At 40.4% G+C, this 22,990-nt stretch overlaps 1 long non-coding RNA gene across 1 annotated transcript in view; it reads right to left on the bottom strand.

The window, feature by feature from the left end:
• Positions 1–758: 758 nt before the first annotated feature.
• LOC122786443 overlaps positions 759–22,990 on the bottom strand; it is a 38,427-nt gene continuing 16,195 nt past the window's right edge. The window contains exon 3 of the long non-coding RNA XR_006362447.1: positions 759–956. This is a non-coding gene — a long non-coding RNA (uncharacterized LOC122786443). The remainder of the gene's footprint in view (positions 957–22,990) is intronic.

The following is a 22,990-nucleotide window of genomic DNA, read 5'->3' on the forward strand; positions in this document are numbered from 1 at the left end:
TAATCAGGGGGGGGAAATGGGGTGGAAATTCTCTTCTTCATGCCACATTGATTCATCCTTCAGTGAGAGAAACCTCCCCATTATGCACACCTCATCTAAAAGGGGCCCGAGGACGATCATCGCTGATCCCAGGTCTGCTGTGAGGTCAACAGAGGTGTTCCCTGCAGCATCTGGACTCTCAGGAGTGCTGCCACACGGCGGCTTGATCCATGGGGTGTTGATAATATTGCAGCATGAGCAAAGAGTGCGCACCGTGTATCGCTGAGAAGCCCTGTTTGCTTTGTGTAGCATAAATACTGTCTGACCCTCTCTTTTCATGAGTCACAGGAGTTCATGTGTAAAGTGGCTTTCAGACAGATATAATAAAAAGTTTCATAAAATATTTTTAAGATGACAAAGCCATGCTTTTGTACAGTTGTGTAGGAAACGGTGAAAAACAAACTACAAAAGACGACTGAAACCACAAAAGCAGACTTACTAAGACAAATATGTGAAGAAAACTGATGGAAAATAGTCGTGCTACAAATGAACCAGAAAAACCATAGCAGAGATTAAGAAAGTTAATAAAGAAAGGAAAATAAATGTATTATTATTGAAAAGACACAATCAAAGTTGTGGGGACTAATGTTAGTGTCACTCCATCAGGAATCACTCGGTGGCATTGAGATATTATTTCTTATTTTAATCACTTCAAGGATTGTCAAATTTGTGTAAACAATTATTTAAAGCAACAGCAAAAACTGTAATTAAAAAAGCATTCACAGTGCGACTGTAATACAATGAATATAGTGTACAGACCAGAGTCTGTTCACAGGTCACGAGTAGTTGTAATGCATGTGTGTTAAAGCATTTGTGTAACACTCACAGTTCAGGGGACGGAGAGTCGCGTCGCGCTTTGGGAAAAACTTTCCTTCCATCCATTTCGTCCTGAGCTGCTTCTCTTTTCCCCACAGACTCTGAACAAACAAGTCAGATAAACAACATTAATATACAGTAGCATATACATCTAATTATTTTGTACGATTATTTTGAAATAATGTCATTCATTACCTTTAATAACTGAGTATTCAGATTTGTAGGTAACATCATTTAACCCATCGCAGAAGATAGCAGTTTCTGCTCATCAAGCTTTAAGGTCTAATTTAGAGTGTCCAATTTCAGTCTAATCTGCATGTTTCTGGACTGTGGGAGAAAACCCACATGCACACGGTCTTCTTACTGCAAAGGCAAGAGTGCTAACCACTACACCCCCCCGTGTGGCCAACAAATGATCGTACCAGTTTCTTTAGATACGGTTAATCTGTGAAAGATCTCAGTTTGATGAGCAAGTAAAACCTCACACTTCACCTCTGAGGGCTGAGGGTCTTTTACCAGTGAAGTGAGAAGCTGGCAGATGTTTTCTGTCATTTTCTGTCATTTTCTTACAGATTAAATTGTGTAAAAATGTCAGGTCATGTTAAAACCCTGCATCAACAGATCCCGGTTCTCGTTGCCGGACGACCGCAGCTCACTTTGTATTTCGTCGACTCAATTTGTGGCATATCCGCCCCACACAGAGAAAAGCAGCAGTAAATCCACTTTTTCCATTTCACTCAAAAATCTAAGCCCTGTGGTAAAGACCATTCTCTGTCCCCTCTTTGATTTGACATTTCATTTTATTCTTTTCTGCCACTGGGCTCACAGCGCTGAGATGGCAGGGCGACACAGAGGGGTAATGCTGGCACAGAGTGGCCCTAGAGTGCATCAGTGGCCAAAGCTCCAAGCAGAGCAGCCACCGCGGTCAAGGTTATGATGCAATGAAAGCCATTTGCCTCATATTTCCACGCTTCAGGCCACTGTGGAACAATTTCAGGGCAGCGCTGCCTTGTCCCAGGCCCTCCAACATGTCATTTAAATTGTGACAGTGAAACCAGATCAGTCAACAACTGAAATCCACCACTAATGCCACAAAAAAACAACAACCTTGCAGGACTTAACTGACAGATGAAATTATAGGATACAGTCTTACTAAATTCATTACAATATGACCGTCTGCTAACATTGTGATGAAGATCCTGGGGCCTGATTTCAACCGCAATCGTACAAATGACCAAGATAAAGAAGAGAGAGAGACAGGCACACTCTTCAAAGTGAGTATCTTTAATTAATACTGAAGAATTAGCAGAGAGGGGACTCGAAGCTCTATTGATCTTCAACCGCTTTTAATTAACTAAGTGAATTATTATGGCGGATGCGTTCTTTAAAGCAGCTTATTTCTATAACACCCGATGATTCAAGTCTCGATCTGTCACATGATTGATGTGTGCTGAGAGTAGTACGAGCACAGACCTTTGAAACAGAACCACATTTGCAGGTCATTCACAGTCACATCGCGGCATCAAATCAACACAAATGCCATTATTTTAGAAGTGGACTCCACACGTCTGCATTTTACACGACCAAACAAATGCCACTAAAACAAAACCAGCGACGCCACTATGCAGTTACTTCGTATGGATATTACCATCAGCCTATAAAGCCCATCTGTTCCCACTGTCAGGATGTACTTACAGCGACTTTTATTTTTTTCATTTTTTCCCTCGAATACAGTTTGAAAATCATTTTGAGGGCTCACTCACTTGAACAGAGCCAGCACAAGTCTGTTCCTGCACTATGTAAGCAGAGTTTAGTGAGTCTGTCAGGCTGTTTTCTACAGTCGACGGCACATCCAGTTGAGGCCGACCTGGAAGTGAGAATATACTAGTCTACTACTATATAAGAGTCACAAGGGGGCGACTCAGCACTGTTCAGCTGCTTTGGTCCTCGCTAAAGTCTGTATATTAGTATATATTAAAAACAACATCACAATTAGAGCTGCAACTAACGATTACTTTCATCATCTGTTAATCTGTCGATTACTTTCTTGATTAGTCAAGATTCGGTCTTCGTCAAACCTGGACATGATGATGTTCTCAAATGTCATGTTTTGACCACAAACCAAAATGACTGTTCTGATTTCTTTGTTATCCAGAGCAAAGAAATGAAGAAAACACTCACATTTAAGAAGCGTAAACAATCGGAAATCGGAAAACACTTTAAACCAATGAATCAATTCACTTAACACAATCACTTAATAATCATTTCATCGATTAATTTTTTCAGCTCTTATCACAACCTCTACTTTCAAAAGCAAAGGTGGAATCGGGGATTTAACCACGCCCCCAGTGTGACGTCTGTGTCAGAGGAGAAACAACACAGTGTTGTGATTGTAGCCATCGTGATTTCTCTGACAAGACAACACACACACACACAGTGTGTTATATGTGCGTGTGTAAGCATAGCACAGGACATCGTGAATGACATCTGCTGTGAAGAGAGCACACTGCAGTTACACAAAGGAGTCACTAGATGGCAGGTGGCCTCTTTGACCTACAGTTGGTTTCCAATTGACTGGTTATTGTTACATATTAAATCATTCAAATTTGACAATAAGGCCTTAAGGGTGGTACATTGCAAACAAATGATGGACATTATTATCACGACACCACGTAGACAATCAAATTATGGGAATTAAAAGTGAAAGCAAAATGATCCTGGACTAAACTGGACAAGACAAGACAAGACCTGCGCTAAAAGAGAGGAAAAATGATTGAATCAAACGGCAGCCCGTGGCCGAATGAAAAGGGAATTTGGCTTGTAAGCGGAGGGTTGCCGGTTCGAGTCCCCACTAGGTCAAAGGGCAGGGGTACCAAATCCCCAATGCTCCAAGGGCCACTGCTCCTTCTAGGAAGGTTCCTAGCAGAGGATGTGTTAAATGCAGAGAAAGAATTAGCCCTCAGGGATTATAAAGTATGTATAAGTATCACAACCTTAAAAACAAACATCTAATCAAGGTTTTGGAGAATCCTCTACTCTTTACTGTATATTTGTGTGTTTGCTGTAAAATTCTGAGCATGTGTCTACTGCAAGTCGCCAGAGAACGTTTTGCACGATTTGAAGCCAATTTTCATAACACTTAGTGACATTTTAATCATTTAACAAGGTGACTGGGTACACATTTTGCAGTCAGGAGAGATACTTTTTCACCTCGGCAAATACCCAACAATTCATTAGCGCAGTATGTCACAGAGTAGAGAAGCCCTTTCACGTCTGCTTTCCTCTGTTCTGAAGCCTCTGTGTGTCTCACAGCTGCTACACAGGCCTCCATTATACATGAGGTACAGTATATGATAACCTCCCCGTGCTCATCCTGACCCTCTCCGCTCCCCAGATTGGTTATTGATCGTGCTTCCTTTAAGCGTACGGGCTGCATGCTCCTTTTCCTGCATCCTCTCTCGCTCGACCAGCTCTTTACGTACAGACAGACTAACTAATGCGTCGTCTCTCCTTGCATGAAAAATGCTGAATGGGACGAGCCGTGTCATCCTCTCCGTAAATAACGATTGTTTTTCGGAGGCCCGTCAGTTTAGCTTTGCAGTGGGATTTTTTTTTTTTTTTTGCAAAAGCATTTATTTTTTCCAATTCAATAGATCCTCATATTTCATTACAGCGTTCCATTTCCCCCCTCCACTCCTCTCCTCCCTGAAAGTGAGCGCATAGGGACATGTGGCTGTAATCCACGGCACAAACCAAACACAATCGATACACATGATAAAGAGACTAATCAATCCATACCACTTTGTCTCAGCATCTATCTTATCACAGGAGCGCTGTCTGGTGGATTAACGTTGAATATAGGATTGAACATGATCCCAAATGCACTGAATACTACATTTATAAAGCAGTTGTGGCCCTGCTGTATTAAACTATACACAAATGTCTTTATTATCCTCCACCAGCAGCAGCAGCGATCTACAGCGCTAACCTTTAATGGAGAGTAGCTCTATTGTGTTTCTTTGCCCTCTATTGTGATTGTGTCTGTACTTAAAATGAGCTATGACATCGTGTATGTGTGGGAGTACTCTTGCATTTCAATATCGCTGTTGCAGCATTCATTAAAGAAAAAATAACCCAGGAAATACATGCCGCTTCATTTTCTTTTTAACCGTTTCATTACTGAAGGCATCTGGTTGAGGAGCAGGAACTGGTCCTTCAATCTCACTGCAGAGCAAACAAAAAAAGCACAAATATGTGAATGCGATCAGCGTTTGAGAGGCAACCAGGTCAGCGGATACGCTCTGCATAAACTAAGACACCAGTGAGGGCCACGGGATCACCTGAGATGAAATGTGGGTGGTTTTTTCCTGCTTTGTTTTGGGTGCAGAAGCTCATACATCATTCAGCCATCCCCGCTGACAGGCAGCCAGCTGTGTCCGCGTCAGTGTTCTGTCAGAGCAGCAGTTCGCTTCAATCAATCATCTGATTACCCATTCCAACATTCTCCAGCATCAGAATGATGTCATGAATCAGACACGTGAAATTGGCAACCCTTGGGTAGAATTTGTGAGCGAGTGAAGGTCTCCCGGGGGAGGAGCGCAGTGACTGGTCCGGCAACAGCGGCTTTTTAAGGAAACATAATTGGGCTGCTGGGACAGACTCCCGTCTCACTGGGAATCTCCCTGCTGGGGCCTCGGTTTGTGCCTCTTTTTTTCCCCCTCGCTGTTGTACAACAAAATCGATGATTCGTAAACAGCGCCTGGTGACCCGAAACGTCGTAGTCACTGTTGGGTGTCAGTTTGGCGAACCAACCCTGCCACTTCGCTCAATATGATTATTCACAGTCAAATGAAAAAAAAAAACATGAAGCACTTAACAGACACTCAACAGAGCTCAGTAATGACTTGATCACGCCGTTCACAGTGCCCTCCCCTTACCCATTCACCCCACACACACACACATGCAGGGTAAACTCTCTCTCTGAGCTTGTGAACGCTGTGCTGTGTTGAAAAGGATTAGAAAGATCTGTGCTCAAACCGACTCCTTCATGTCAGGATTGCAGAGGTAGCTGCAGGGCTGTGATCAGACCCCCCATTTTATTTTTCTTTTTTCTTTCTTCCTCTTCCTTCGTCGTCCTGCTGTGGCTAATGGGAGTAAGAGAAGCATCCATTGAAAAACCTAGGAAGTGTTTGCCGTGTGTGGTGGATGATTTTCTCTGTGGGGTTATGATGTTGTTAGGACACTTTTTCCCGGTGCAGCGTGGCCACACGTGGTGTAAATGGGTCTGTTCCATTCAAACCGTATTACGTATAACTTTCTGCTACATCCAAGAAGCAACCCCTTCACAAAGATATAAAAAGTGCACACGCTCAAACCACCGACGGATCAGCACACGTGTCACCTGTCAAAGAATCTAGAATTAACAACAATGCACCTGTAGACACTAAGTGCAAATGGGTGTGATCCTAAATGGGGCAGAACACTGGTCTAAAACAGGGGCAGTAATATCACTTTCACTTCTAAACAGGGCTGCACAATTCAGCCGCAGGAGAAAGTAGACAGAATTGTGTTAAGTGCTAAATTTGAGATTTTTTGTCTATTGCGTCTTAGTCGCACACAGTTGTTCCGATTTTATTTCTCGGTACACTTGTTGCTCTCATGATTCCAAACAGATTTTCAGTGTACTTCCCTTAGCTCCACCCACACTAAAAATAGGAGGAGCAATATCACTTTCACTTCTAATTGTCTATTTCTTCTTCTTTCTTTTTTTTTTTACACATGGCCGTGGTGGTGTCACAGACTGAGTGGCAAACTTTTCTATCCATTTTTCTATGGTGTTCACAAACAGCTGTGATTAAAAAAAAAAATACACTGTCCCCAGATGAAAAGCAGGCCGTTATGAATGAAGGAAAAAACAGAAAATCTGTCTTACAGTTGCAAAGTGCAAGATTTATGCGGACTGAAGCGCTGCGGTCTGCACCGCGCCTAAATCAAATGATTAAATGAACACCGGGAAAAGCTATTTGTTTCCCCTCGCTCTAATGTTCCTACCCACAGCTCTGTGATCACAACCTTCACTCTCATACACGGCTCCCTGCGACGGCATGGGTCAGGAACATCCCCATCCAGCATTTCATTATTCATTGTTCTCATTTCCATGAGAGATTCATTTCTTTCAGGAAGTCATCTAGAAAGCACTGAATGCCTATTTCCTGCTGGCCGATGTGCAGGGGGGGAGGGTGGGGTATGGAAATCTAGTAAATAGAGCTGACAAAAAAAAGGCTGCCTCCACACAAATAGCCTGCATTTGCCAATGATAGGAATCACAGCATGTTTTTGTTGGCCATGGTTGTTTATTTATACATGCATACGAGATATCTGTGCACCATTATACCAGAGTTTCTTTACATTCTCCGGCAGAAAACATCTATTTTCTTTATTATTCATTTATTAGGGTTGGAAAATAATATATTGGCTTGGTCAGCAGGCTCATTGTGTGATTTTGCCTCTACATCGCTGGATGGCGTCGGGTCGACTTGCTTCGTGTGCACAACAAATCAGAGCGACGTGAGCGGGACAAATTATATACAGTGGATTTTTGCATGGCGTGCACATTCATTTCAGCACACATTCAGTAGCAGTAGTCGTGACGCTGCGAACATGTCTGTATAATCTGTTTACGATGAGTACTTCTGTGCATCGACACTCAGGCGTCACTTTCATTTGCTTTTGTGACTAAATGCTTATTGTTTTGAACTCTTTGGGCCCGGTCCATAAATATAAATAAGCAGAAACCAACAGGATGCATGTACACGGTTTAATTTACAGCTAAAGGTAAAACTGGTCTGTGAGAAATGTTGTAATGCCTCTAGTCATGGCTGTTGCAGTAATATCAACTTCAAATAGATACAAAACTATATCATTTTAAAAAGAAATGTCTAAAATTCCTTCTTCCTAACCTTTCTAGCATTAGAAACAGCTAACATCCTTTCTCCGTGTCAAGTATTCCATCCGTCAAAGTTCATATCTCCAGCACAATTTGGTGTTTATGGGGGAAATGGTTACAGTTCACTAAAAAGAAAAATGATGACAGTGAATTTAAATAGCAAATGTTGATGACAGGCTCACGACACAACGCAGAGACCTCCATGTCCTCACATTCATACTGTGTCTCTCCTCCCTCCTCTCCTTAGACCCCACATCAACCATCCCATCCCCCACACACTCTGCTCCATCAGTTAACTGTCTCCCGCTCGAACCATGATTAGTAACATGAACTATAGACCGTGAATAAAAATGGACGATGTCTTCTTTAGGTTCATGATTTGACTGGCACCATGTTGACCTTCACCGATGTTGGTAGATACTAGCTGTCAATAACACTGGTGCCCACTCATGTGATTTACCACCTATTTTGAGCAATGCATTGAAAAAGTTGGGTGCAACTACATAACAAAGGCAGCAATGCAAATACTTGGTCCGAACCCTGCTCTAAACGGGAACATAGTTCTTCTGAAGAAGACCTGAATCTAGCGACTGAGATCATTCACTCATTTTTGCAGGCAGCAGATTCTCCCCCTGGTGGCTAATAACTGCTACTTCACCTTCATATTTACAGCGCTTCACTTTTCATCCATTTTTAATGCACAGTCCATGCATGTAACATTAAAGTTTTGACAGTGCTGTCGGTATTATTATGCAGCTGTATGTTTTAATACAGCAGATACTTGGGCCTACATTGTTCACACAGCTGTGCTATAAGCAGGCATGAAAAAAAAATCTCTTCTTCACAGTATAGCGACATTTAGACCATTTCATATAATATATATATATATATATATATATATATATATATATATATATATATATATATACCAATTGCTACTCATGGAACTTTCCAGTATAAGTATAATTCCTGAGGATTAGGGGTTTTGGTAACGGGTGGCACCAAGCTGCCAACATATACATATATATATATATATATATATATATACTTATATATATATATATATATATATATATATATATATATATATATATATATATATATGTATATATATATATATACATATATATATACATAAATAATCTAAATATCCCTTACAGTCTTTGCTTTTACCATGTCAGTGGGAAAAAGAAAATATACTCTTCCAGTTGAGGTAAATAAAAGGCTCATAGCTGAGTTGTCAACACATTTCTGAGCGGTGTATCGATCCGTCCAAAAAATGGAAAAGTGACTCCATTCACGTCCTTTGATCTGCAGAACATGACATGTCCTGGACGGACAGATGGGAGCAGATGTGGGCTTATTGTGGTGCCATCACATCACAAGCACAGTTGTAGCAAAGGTAATGTGGTAGCTCGCAGGTAAGCGATACCCGCGGCGAGACAGCGGCGTGGATCTGATATCAATCAAAGTCACATTGAAAACAATCAGCTGATATGATACAGCCCCACGCGGACCGCAAGAGAGATCTGAGGAAGAGGATACACACATGCCGCAGGTATAAGACGTGGTGTGGGATCCATTATCACATCCCCCCTTCAGAGGATGTCACCTGTCATTTTACACTACTCAGCGTATTGATCATTTTGCACCCCCATTTAGAGTAAGATTCCACCCAAGGTGACACTAGAAAACACCAGAGAGGGGGCAGGACTGTATCTCCTTTGCAAATGAGCTCTTAGATGAGTTAATTTAATCCCTGGACTAAACAAATTAGGGTTAGGCTGTATCATGTTCTCTGCCAAGTCTTAATGGCCCCCATCCTTTCTCAGGCTCCATGCGAGAACGGGAGAGTCCCACAGCCCTGCCTCATAAAATCTAGCCACAAAAGACAGGTAGGTTGCTCTCTCATCCATTAGCCGCACAGCTCTAATAGCGCTAATGGATGTGCTAAGAATAGACGGAAGGAAGGGCTGGTGTTTAAGAGAAAACACGAGGCTTGTTTACCTAATGAGCAGCTACATAAAGTTTAGTTGACAGAGCAGTAAATTATCTCATCAGCAGAACAACGCAGAGTAACACTGCTGCTGCTTAGATAACGCGCCGGGATTCCACCACCACTAATACAACTACAGTCCATTTATTTTCATTTTTACTCAAAAGGTGGACGTTAAAACTCATTTAAATGGTTATTGACATGGTGTGAATGTGAGGGTGAATGCTTGTTTGTCTTTATGTATTGGTCCTAGTTTTGATTATCGATCAATCGGTTTGAAGCTTTTTTCATGATAAAAAACAAGATTTGTGATTGTTTCAGCTTCTTAAATGTGAACATTTTCTGGTTTCTTTGCTCCATAAAACAAATTACAAACTGAACCATTTTCATTTGTGGACAAAAACAAGACATTAGAGAACATCATCATTTTCAGTTTGACAAACACTGATCGACATGTTTTAACGTTTCCTGACATTTAATGGACCAAACTATTACTTGATTAATCAAGAAAATAATCGACAGATTAATTAATCCCCGCCTTTCGCGTAGAAACATACAGAGTCACTGAGAAAATGTGTTAAAGACGTAATAAACCAAATGCAGATTCTGTTCTTCACACATAATAAAACAGTGGCTGAGGACAATATGAAAACATTCAACTGCATAGTAAAAGAATTATAGAGTAAAGAGTGAACACTTTATGGCTCAATGAGCTCCTAAAAATCTGGCACGGTGGCGGTGAGTAACACATTTCCCTGAGAGTAGAGACGGTATTTTCAGCATTAAAATGTATTTTTTAGTTGTATTACTAACCTTCACCTACACTGAAAAACAGCAGCACCACAAAGAGGCAAGTAGGCTTGTGAAGTAAATAAAGGAACCAAAACTACGCCTTAGTGCTCTCCACAGAAGACGGAGCCAGTGTTCAGAAGCAGCTCTTTAACAAAAGGCACAAGTGCTGGAAAATCACTGGTAACTGTTTCAAAGAGAAACCGGCACTCTGCAAAGTGAAGAGGGAGGAGATGGAGGTTCATTCACAACACACACTCAATGTGCACGGATAAGAGGAAACAGGGAGCAGGTGCTTGAGCACCACCTGTGTTATTTTTTAATGTGGGCCATCAATTTCCAGATAAACATCTGCATTAAAGTGCAAATGTTTAAAGTACGTCATTTCTGCAACTTACAAACGCCTCCCACCCTCTTTGGTTTTCTGTCACGCACGCACGCTCCCTAACACACACACACAGCAGCCACTTCTTCCAGATTACCTCCACTCAGGTACCATTATGACAGCCCCCCCCACTAAACTCGCTCAGAATTGTTTGCTATTGTTGTGGCGCAGGCAGTCACTCACCACTGGTGCACATCTCACACAACTGTCACGGTAGCTTCGTCGGGACGGAGGTTAAATGACACAATTAAAAGCTACGTTAAATAAAGGGAACCTGTGAGAAAGTCCAGAGCAGAATCACGATCAGTGAGAATAAAGTTTGCAAAAAGGTATATTTTTTCACCTAAATTCACCTAGAGAGTAAGATTTGAGTGAGATAAAGAAGACAGTGCATCATGAATATCTTCTTCACTGGAACGGTCTCAGAAGCATCTCAGATGAAACAAGCTTTTTTGACACGTCAGACGTTTTTCGTCTTGTTTCAAGAAACGGACTTGAACTTTATTGGAAACTGCATGGTCAACATGCCCAACTCACAATGCACAGTACAGTGTGGCTATTTTTCTTACACCGCCTAATACGAGTCCGGAACGCTAACTTCAAGACATTCTGTCTCAAAATGCCAGTTTCTAATTTAACTTCAAATAGGTGTTGGACTGGATCTAAAACAGAGTCACAATTATAACACTAAACATGAGTTAAATACACTTGGAACAAACTTCTTCTGAGGGGAAAATACTATTTTTGAGCATCACAAGCTTATTATGAGACACAAAACATCACAATACTAGTAAAAGTTTTCCCTACTAATTTCAAGATCACTCCTGTAAGGCTTTAATATAATGTGTTCTTTCAAGAAATCTTACCAAGAGAATTTTCACTTGTTTCATTGGCAGATTTTTTTTTGCTTATTACAAGCAAAAAATATCTTGTTTTTTTTTTGGCTTATTTTTGAAATGACCTTTTTTACGGTTTACGTCAAAGATGTGCCACTGTTGCATTCATTTCAACAATTAACTATGAGGGGGCCTTTTTCTTTTACTTGAGCTCATTTCATGCAGTGAACATCCAATGTCTGGTCTGAAAGTGAGGGCACGTTGCTGTACAGGTCCTTTCCTTTTTATTCCTGTGTAGTAACTATCGTATTTTTGCATTTCAAAATATTTCCAAATCACCTTGACACGACTCATTTTAAGCACTTCTTCAGGATTCTCTCCACCCCTGGTCATGACTGATGAAGAGGGGTTTTTTTTTTAAGACCCCACCGTGGTTATTATATCAATTTAAGGCCAACGGTATCCAAGGCCCTCACCTCCACCTTTAGCCACAGGCAAGAATTCACAAATAGACACCTTAGCCTGCCCCAAATGTCACTGTCTGTCAACTTTAAGCAGCTTTTAGTGCACATTTTCCCCCCCAAGCCCAGCCGACACCTGTCATCTTGATTAAAGAACTTAATCTGCCTCACGTATTCTATGATCTATAAAAAAAGAAAAAGCCGAATGAAAGTAACTACTGCCTAAGCAAGATCTATAATTAATGTGGTCACATCCAGTGTGGTAAGAGGAAATCTGATGTCCCCCCACCCGCTCCTCCCTCACTCTCACACCGTCCTCAGCAACCCAATAATCCCTTAGAGAACCAAGCAAGCTTTGAGGCGCATAAATATAACCGTAGTATCAAAACTTTTAAATATCTGCCATTACTGTTCTGACAGCTGCCGACACTAATTCACCGTCAACCGTCGTTTCCCCACATCCACCAACAGCAAACGCCAGTTCAGTTTCACTGCCGCTGCCGGACGATGTTTATCTCTTTACCAAGTACAAATTTTATGGAGGCAGAAATCTTATAATTATCAGATGATATTTAGTGGTACGAGGACCTATTAGAATCCCCGCTAATGTATTTATTTTCTTAGGTAAGGATTTTTTTTGACGTACTAAATGTTGCCGAAAATGGCCGGTAACTGGCTCGCAAATCAGAACGGGCGAAACATTTTATAACATGAGAGGTAAGGGCATGTTGCATGTTGTGTGTCAGGGTCCTGTAGTCTCTGACATCACCATCAGGTGGCAGTACGTAAATCTGGACACAGGGAATAGGTTGCATTCCTAAGAAGAAGAGAACGATGCTACATCCTCCTCGGACACATCTGGTTACAGCGGCTCACAGCTGAATGGCCCGACGGGCAGGGGAGTTGGGGTGTCAGTCGGTTCAAGGGTCGGACGACGATCCTTGGCAACTACTTCTTCTGTTTGTCGGAATGTTTTTTTATGCTTGGTGAGCGGGGCTTAACACTCCAGAAATTCTGTTCTGTTTGCGCTTCCATCCACGTGCACCTAACGCACACGGTTCCAAAATCTGTTTGGGTCCAAAGTTTACCAGGGCCTTAACAATTTACACCACGAAACCAGCTCGAGTTTATCTGGGCCATGGCCTCAACTCAACAGGAAGATGACCATTTTGAATTTGGCATCCATCTTGGTGATTTGCACATTTCATAATTTGAAACTAATTTGTCTGAGCAGGAAAATCGTACCAAGATAAAAAACAAAAAAAAAACACGAACATTTGTACGAGATACATCAAAGACGGAAAGTTACCTGAAGGTCTTGCACATTCAAAAGGGCGTGGACATGGCAACCAATCGGAATTTTGTTGAATTTAAACCATTTGCCACGAAAACAGAGAGTGGCCTGTAAACTGTAAACTTCACTTAACTGTGCCCAGCTTTAATATCCATCCATCTTCTACTGCTTTATCCTTCACATGAGGGTCACGGGCTGTGCCAATCTCAGCTGACATAGGTGGGGTCACACCCTGGACAGGGCCACAAAGAGACGAGCAACCATTCAGTCTCACGGTCAGTTTACAATTGACCTAATCCAGCTTTATTGTCATTTATTTTTACTTTATGATCATCAGTTATATATACACACGGTACATCTGAAGTCAGCTGTAGGAAACAGGATGTACGACGACGTGTAAACAGAGGGGATGATTGAGTGAGTGGAATTATTCCAGGTTTATTGCTCTTTTGTGCTGGCGATGACATGCGTAGCCACTTTCTTTTTGGATTATTAATCTGTACACGTGAATCACTGCCAGTCCAAGCGAGGCTACGGCGTATTGTTTGTTTGGTTTCACTTTATGGAAATGTTGCCTGGTATGACAGGAAGACCATATCCCTTGCATTTGTCACTGATGATAAGTATGGCCCATTTAATTCCAGTTATCCCGCAGACACTGAGGAGGAAGACAAATGACACTAGAGCTCACGCTCTCCCTCTCTCACTGACTCAGAGTCTGAAATCATCTTGTTTGGTGGGGTACAGGTGGTGATTTACCTAACTGGATTTGCTCATTAAGACTCTCAGATGGTCCCATCACCATCCAACTCTGGGGCCACGGGGGAGCAAAAAAAATGGGACATTAAATCAGCGGTAACTCAGCTGCTGGGCTTCCTGCGCCCACCACACCACCCCCTCCAAATGCTCCCCATCTTAAGAACTGTCACTTTCTATTAATACAGCCTGCAGACAATCTGATCAATTATGTAAATAGTGAATAATAGATTAAATCAGGCATACATTTCTCATAAGTGTGTCACATTGACAGAGAAGATCAGTACAACTCGTGTCGTCTGGTTTGCTGCTATCAACAGTTAATAAAAGTGTTTGGAGAGCAGCCTTTGATTTCTCTTGTGCAGCTGTCAGGAGTCATAAGACACATTTTTAGTGCTTTCTGAAGATTACGCTGAATGTTATCAGTGTCTTGTGAAAGCCTTTTGACTGTGCACCACATCTCTTTCATAATGTCAGGCTGCAGACAACAGTCAGAGCAATTAAAAGATGGATGAGTTCAAGTCCCTGTCGGCTGTCTGACATCCCCTCGCAGGCTTCATGCTTACACTTGGCACATTACAATGTGTTGACGAATCAACTTCTGAAAGCTTAATGGCACACAACAAGATAATGTCACACACCAGTAACGTCATGCACGCTGAAAGATAGCACTTCCAGGAAGAGGCACAATGTGCTCCGAGGAGTGGAAGAAAACAGCCAAACGCACAAAAACGCAGTCCGCCGCACACAGGAAGTCATTTGTTTTATGTCAGGACAGGAGGAGGCAACGGTAACATTGCATTATCATTTACAAATTCAGTGGAAAAACCTCGTCTAAATATGCAGCCTACATATTTCTACACAACTACACAAGTTTGTTTAATCAGTATCGGGAGGATTACATGCTTGAATGTGAACTAGAAGGCGGAAGAGAGAGAAATGTGCGTCGCCAAAACACTCAACATCTTGCTAAAAGGTCAACAGGCCAACTGTTCTCTTTCAATATCCATTTCAATATCTCACTGCCTCGCTCATGTTTCAGGGAACTGGGACTTAAAACCGTAACCTTAAATTCTAGTTCAACATTTAGTCACTTATGTTTCAGAAAAATGGGAATAATTCCTCAAGGTTCGCTGCCTTCTCACAAAGAATGTATTGCAGGACTCATTTGACAATTGTTTGAATGTAAAGAAAATTATTTTTTACTGAAAAGTTACATCTTTAAAATTCAAACTACAGTAAACTAAGCCCGAAAAGAACATCCAACATCGTCCCCAGACAGCATGAATTACCATTAAACACTTTCATTTCTATACATGCGCCTACAGGTACGCTCATTTTCAGCAGACTAGATTATTGTAATGGTGTCTTTACAGGTCTTAACATAACATCAGGCAGCTGTAGCTGGTCCAGAATGCTGCTGCCAGAGTCCTGACTAATACCAGGAAACTGGACCACATCAGACCGCCACTGGATCCCCATGAGTCAAAGGATAGATTTCAAAATCTTAATCTTGGTCCACAATTCGTCCTAGACTTATTAGTTCCCCTGCCTTGTATGGCCAGTTGTTCCCCAGCAGCTAGCGTAAATGTGCAGGGATTAACGGTTTTACTCAGAGTTCAGATTCTGACAGCAGGACGGCCGTCACATGCCGATGCAAGATGACACGGCGCTCGTTTGCTTCAGAGGTGAGAAGTACTCAGGGCCATGGTGCTGAATGACCTTGGCAGTTCTGTCTCCAGGGAGAAGTGAATTAATAGCTGACCTTTAGATTATATTATGCCCTGCTCCTCTCTCCCCATTTGTTTTTCCAAGTACCTTTTATGTACAGTAGGCTACAGTAATCTCATCTGTGGGAAAAGGTCAGCAAACTTTACACATGCACACAGCCTTTCAAACACAGTCCATTTAACCTGAGGAACGAAACAAAAATATTTGACTTTGGGTGGAAATTATAGTTCACTGAGACTGAACTTTATGTTTTTACAACAACATTAAGCAAAAGACCAAGCATGATTTTCATAAAAGGTGAATCTAAAATGACAGTGGCTGCGTGAATGTTAACGGGTTGAAATTAAGGCTGAACGAGTTTGAATAAATATCTTATTGCAGTTATTTTTGACTGCAATTGCGATGGGATTCGCGATATGATAGGGAATGGTACTTTTTACAGTATTTTCTGATTGGAATAACATATTTAAAATGGTTACTGTGATATTTGCGCATATCTGTGACAAACAAAGATGTTTCCTTCTGTGATTTGAAAATTGCAGTAGGCCGTATTGTGATTTTGATTCAAAAAAGAAATTGATTCATTGTTCAGCCCGAGTAGTAAATGAATGAAAAAGCAGAATAGCTCAAAGGGGCAAATTAATGTTTTTATTTAAGTGGAAAACTCATATGCATCACTTGATCTTCCAGAGACATAAAGGGTATGTGAGACTAAACTAAATCGTAAAAATCATTTGAAATATTTATGATAAAAAAATAAAAATAAATAAAGAAGCAGCAGCACCAGCTGTGAACAACAAAAAGTTCAATCAACTGGTTAATCTGCAGAAATAAAAATCTGGCTGCTAATCTCAAACTCCTCATAGTCCCATGTTCAAATATATAAAACCTCTTCACTTCTGATAGCCCGCCCCCAACAAAATGTGACGTTGATGAAAAGTGTTCTGATGTGGAACGTGCCCGTCAAATGATTAAACTCTTAAACTATCTACAGTCCACATATTTTAGGTCTCAGTCGACTAGTTTACATAAAAAGAAAATCACTATCATAAATCTCTGTCATGACAAAGCCAGCTTACGTCGGCAACTAGCAGAACCTGAACTGACAACAATCACTCGCACCACTTTCTGCTATGAAAGGAAACATCCGACAGGGATTGAGAGTCAGAATATGTTGTTTTAGTATCATTATACATGGAATTATGAATGTTTATCATTTATGCATAGCCACTGCAACGACTAGCTATCTGCTAAAGACGTAAGCTCACTACCAGGGGCTCTGCTGCACACACAATGAATTGAAAAAATGAAAAAAAGAAAATGCCACAAAAACTAAACCAATGTAACGTAGCATTCGGGGAGATGCTAAACTACAGTTCCAGAGTCAAATTCTTATTTTAATGTACGTCCGTCTTGTGGCACTTTGTTAAATTGGCTAGCACGTCAGCTAGCTAGCACGAGCTAACAAGACAAGTACAGTAGTGCCGGCAAAAACACTCTCTAATTATAAGAATAAGGCAATAATTTTAACGTTAATTTTAACTCACGATCCACTGAAGACATGATTTTTGCTTCAATTTGACGTCAGGGCTGCAACAACTATTCGATCAAGCGATTACTTATTTAATCCTCAACTATTGTGATAATTGTTTGGGTTTGTTTTTTTTTTCAATAATTAAAACAAGCTGTCTAATTTTTCAGCTTCTTAATAGTTAAAATTTTCTGGTTTCTTTGCTCCATTTGACAAAGAAATCATTAAAACTGAATAATTTTTGGATTGCGGACAAAGTAAGACATTTACTTTCTGGCATTTTACAGACCAAACAAACACTCGACTGACCAAGAAAATGATCTACAGATGAATCAATTATGAAAATAAGGGGTTAACCCTATTCGACATATTGCAGACACTTTAATGGTTCATATTCAAATCAAGTATTCATATTTACATGTGAAATATTAGTTTCTTTCTTCATTAACCCCCATCTCGCAGCCCCTGTGATTCATCATTTCCCTCCTATCCTGTTGGGAGTTTGGCTCCTGACGGCCAGGCCCAGACCATAATGCTTCCGTCAGTCACAATGCTGATTCAATTTACTCTCATTTCCCAGTGTCTTGATATCAAGGGCACGAGAAGGATCAGATGAGTCCAGTGGCGAGAGTCTCAGAGCATTAGAGCAGTTAATGGCTAACCAGCACAATATCAACGACGGATCAGAAGGGTGAAGGGACTGAAATTGTCGCTGCTGAAATGACATGACATTGTAATACACGGCAAGAAGTGACATCTATGTATGTGCTAATATTCTGTCATGGCGACAGAAAGAAATATCTTCCCCCGAAACATGTTTTCAGGTCAGCGTTTCTGTCTTGGAAGTAAGTGATCCCTCACCATCACCTCCCCATACGTCCAGCAGCCTGTGTCGAATTATTCAACCACACTGTTGGTTCTTACAGTCAATATTTTATTCATGTGGTTAAAGGTGTTGTGAGGCTCAACTTAACACAAGGTAAGCAGTGACACTGGGGTGAAATGGAGTTCACAGACAGCGACAAATGGTCGCTAAAGCGCAGCACAAATTCATTATTTAGTTGCATCTACACAAGTCACACTTTACTTCATGGGTTGTTGTTTTATTTCTCTTTTTATTCACTGGCATGATGGAAGTTCTTTGTTTTTCACTTCACCTTTTTTACCCTGCTGGCATTTTTCACCACTTAGCTAAAAGATGTTTTATAGGAAATAAGTTGCCCTTTAAAAGAAAAGAGCTCTGTTCAAATGTGCTTCCCCCTCCTTTTTTCACAGAGAACGGGAACATTTGCATAAAATGTCTGTAGCTGGTGTGGGGCTCTGATGAGTTGGAGGTCCTGCTCCGTGAAGAATATGGCAAGTGAAGTGTGAAATAAAGCAGCAGATGAGACCTTGTTCTATTGCCGCGGTGGTGAAGGCAGATGGAGATCACGAAGAACGAGGGCGGTGCAGATCCTGTGACTTTCAGGTTCCAGGAATATAAAGTGAGCAAATATCTAGGCCGGCATTTTCCGATCTTACAAACATAAAAGCCTAATACATTTCTTTCATAACACACAGCCACAGAAGATAGAAACATCAGCGGGGTTTGTGCTGTGACTTGAAACGTGATCACTGCATAGAATCTGTGTAATGAATGCACTGAATCACTTGGCACATTTTGAATAAACATTAGCAGAGAGGATGCTGGACAAATACTGGCAAGGTGATGTTTATCCCAACATGAGTCATGAGGGAAATGTGGGTTCATGGAAGAATTGTCTGCATGATTAACACTCAGGTCTTAGGAAATCATTATTAGCATCTTATTTCTAAACATGGCAACTCCAAAGTCAAGCATCCAAAATGCTTCGCTATATTTACAGGTTCTGAAATCTTTCAGTTATCATCTTAAAAACTAAAACATAGACACATTTATGTAATAATGTTTATATGTGTAATAAATGTAGGGTTGCAACTTTTAATCGACCAATGTCGCTATAAATATTTTGGTAGTCGATTAATCAATCAATTACTTTGTTGTATAGAGCTAATTGTTTCTGTCAGTTCAGCCAGATCATTTAAGTTTCATTCAGGTAAAACAGAAGCAAGCAAGTACATGTCATCATCATATTATTATCATGATAACATATTATCTGTTATCATGTGGTCCCAGGTATTTAACAGATAACTGTAGTTAATACAGTGAAGCCTAGGGAGCGTGTTAAGATTAGCAATCGAACATCGTTTGTTTTTTTTTAGATCTACTGTATCAGGCAAGCTGCTGACAGATGTGTCATGTTGTTTCAATGTTAAAAGATAGAACATATAAATATCATGTTGTAGTTCAAGTACATGTACTGAAAAATGTGTTATTTTAAAAAAACGCATACTTATTTTCAACGTGTTCTAATAAAGCGATTGAGGGAAAACAAATCTAATGGTGACACACTACATGAGTCTAATGTTCTCGATATGGGCAGAAATGTCATGTACAGTTACGCATGTTGTTGAATATTGTGCGACTATTTCCTGTATCTGTCACTAAAGGATCACGATTACAAATGGCCAATTTCTGCACAGTTAAAAATCTCTGTAAAGGACAAACGCACAGCGGAACCAAAGAAGGCAACAACTTCCATGATCCCACAATGATTGACATAAACCTGCTGTAGGTGTTTTGTTATTATTTTGATTGTGAGCCACTCAGTCAGTGTCTTCTGATGGTTAGAAAACAAAATGTACATTCTTATTCCATAATCAGTTACAAAAAAACAACATAATTGTGTTATATATATTTAAACGTTTGTGCATTGCAACGTTTTTCCTGAATGCCAGGAAAATAAAGACTCATTATGCTTTTTATGCAATTGTGCTCTAATACTGTATGTATAAGACTCCAGAATCGGGGCAAACACGGAAATAAAAGCCCTTCTATTTTTTGATACAAGCTCAATTTAAATGTCATAACACCGAGGAGAAGCCACGAGAACACGCGGAGACGGAGTCCGCCGATGACGGCTTGCGAGTCAACGTGTGATTAGACCACATGCATACATCATGAATGGAAATTATGATCCTGTCATTTGCTCTTTGAGTCGAGAGGGAAGGCAGAGAGATTTTCCAACGCCGCCTAAGTGCTGGGGCCTCATAGAAAGTGGCGCTCTGTAATTAGAGCGTCACTGGTATCAATCACCCTGGCAGTGGCAGACTCGTTTCCTTTTTCTTCATCATCAATTACCTTGAACATTTTGGACGGTGATCAGATGAGGGCCGTCTTAAAAACCCACCGCTGAGCTTTCAGCGACACTAATGGAATTTTAAATCTTCCCTCACAGTGGAACACTACTTAAGCGCAAGTGCTAATTATGGAGAGGGTAATTTAGCTAATCTCCCTGAAAAGCAACGATACGCGACAATCAATATCAAAAAATTTGTCCCTGCTTAGAAACCAACGATTCCTTCCATTCTGACAGAACCTGGCTGCCACAGCAGAGCTCACACAGACAGACCACTTATGCACATTTCACCTGCACCTGGGAGAAAAATAAATCTGATTTGGCGTTTGGTTTCTGTACAGAAGAAGAACATGGACGACTCCAGCATTGCCGAGCCATACGTTGTCGTCTTGGAGATTATAGCGCTTTGCAGTCCTCAGCGGTTTGATTTACTACAGGAAATAACACAATCTATGGACACCTGCTGTGGCGCTCATGCGTTTCCCCAAATTACCAATCAGCACTTGTGTACAGAGGCTGTAATGTGATGTCTGACTGGAATTTATTGGGTTTCATTTGCTGCAGTTCTCACCTGTGATTACATTATATAATGCACATAAATGATGTCTAATAAACCAGTATTAGTTCACCTGATTTGATAAGAATATGATGCATATGCGGCATATTACATTTCTTAATCACCCTTCCTTCTTTTAAAAACACGTAATGTTACTTATGTAAGAGTAAAATTACTCCGTACTTTACTCTGAATGTGATGGGAAACAAATGCTATGGGCAGGGTAATTACTTTTACTGACTTGACTCAGGATAACAACAAGCTGAATAATCGTTGAATATTTTAAGAAATGGCAAAGCACTGAATCTCACAACAACATGAAACACTTTTGCAAAGTTTAGTTTGCCTCACAGACTGGATGTAAAGTTGGGTAATTAACTCTACGCTCGGCACCTAATGAAGGCTCTGAAACAATAGCGTCCTGTAAATTAAACCTCTGCTCCTTTGCAACAACAAAACCTACATTATTTTTTATTTGTCATGTTGTTGCATGACCTATAGAGCTGTGCATCTGCCCTGGACTCACAATTCTACTATGATTATCAGTTCCACGATTCAATTCAATTTGATATCACGATACTACGACGGAGTATTAGGGCCAAGCAATGGGGGGAAAATAACTAGTCGTAAAATAATAAAGTCGTAATATTGCGAGAATAAAGTCTACGAGAATAAAGTCGTTATGTTACGAGAATAAAGTCTACGAGAATAAAGTCGTTATATTACGAGAATAAAGTCGTAATATTGCGAAAATAAAGTCGAAATATTGCGAGAATAAAGTCGTAATATTGCGAGAATAAAGTCATAATATTAGGAAAATAAAGTTGCAATATTATGGGAAGAAAGTCTATGAGAATAAAGTTGTAACATTATGAGATTTTTTTAAATTACAACTTTATCCTTGTAAGATTAAATTTTTTTTCATATGATACGATGCAATGCAATACAATTCAGGACAAATTTTTCCATATAAACCAATGCAAAAAAACAGAACTAATGCTTCAAAAAAGAACAAGCAGTTTTGTGGTATAGATAGCTGCAGTTGTAGATTTTTATATAAAAAACAATTAAATGTAATACACTGTTTAGATACAGTATGTTATATATGAGAGCATCAGCAACCCAAACACAGACACACACACATCATTATGTGCGGCGATGCAGAATCGCGATGCATCTTAAAAAACGATTCTTTTCAAAACACAAGCATCAGCGGTTTGTCGTCTTGAATGAAGTAACAGGAGAAGCGCAGACTTTCAGGGATACGAGTGTAAGACTCTCAGACCTCTGTAATTACATTTTATATCAGTGATATGAATGTTTTACAACCTTGAGCATTGAAATTTTATAGGCCTCCGAGTTTAGCAGTGATTATATTCCTTATTCCTCAAAATGACAACGACTGTCGAGCTTCTCTCTATGAATAGAAATCATATCATCACTCATCTCTATTTCTGTCCACCTCTTAAATTTAGCATCAGATTCTTTTGATATGAATGAACGAATCGTTCTTCTTGTCTAATTTTGACTTTGGCAATCAATAACCTCAGATTACCCGCTGCATAATTAATGTTCTCTGCTTTTTTTTATTCCAGATTTATTATAATTTGCCCCAAGACATTAAGATATTACCTCA

The sequence above is a fragment of the Solea senegalensis genome, linkage group LG20, assembly GCF_019176455.1.
Source record: "Solea senegalensis isolate Sse05_10M linkage group LG20, IFAPA_SoseM_1, whole genome shotgun sequence".
Classification (NCBI taxonomy): domain Eukaryota; kingdom Metazoa; phylum Chordata; class Actinopteri; order Pleuronectiformes; family Soleidae; genus Solea; species Solea senegalensis.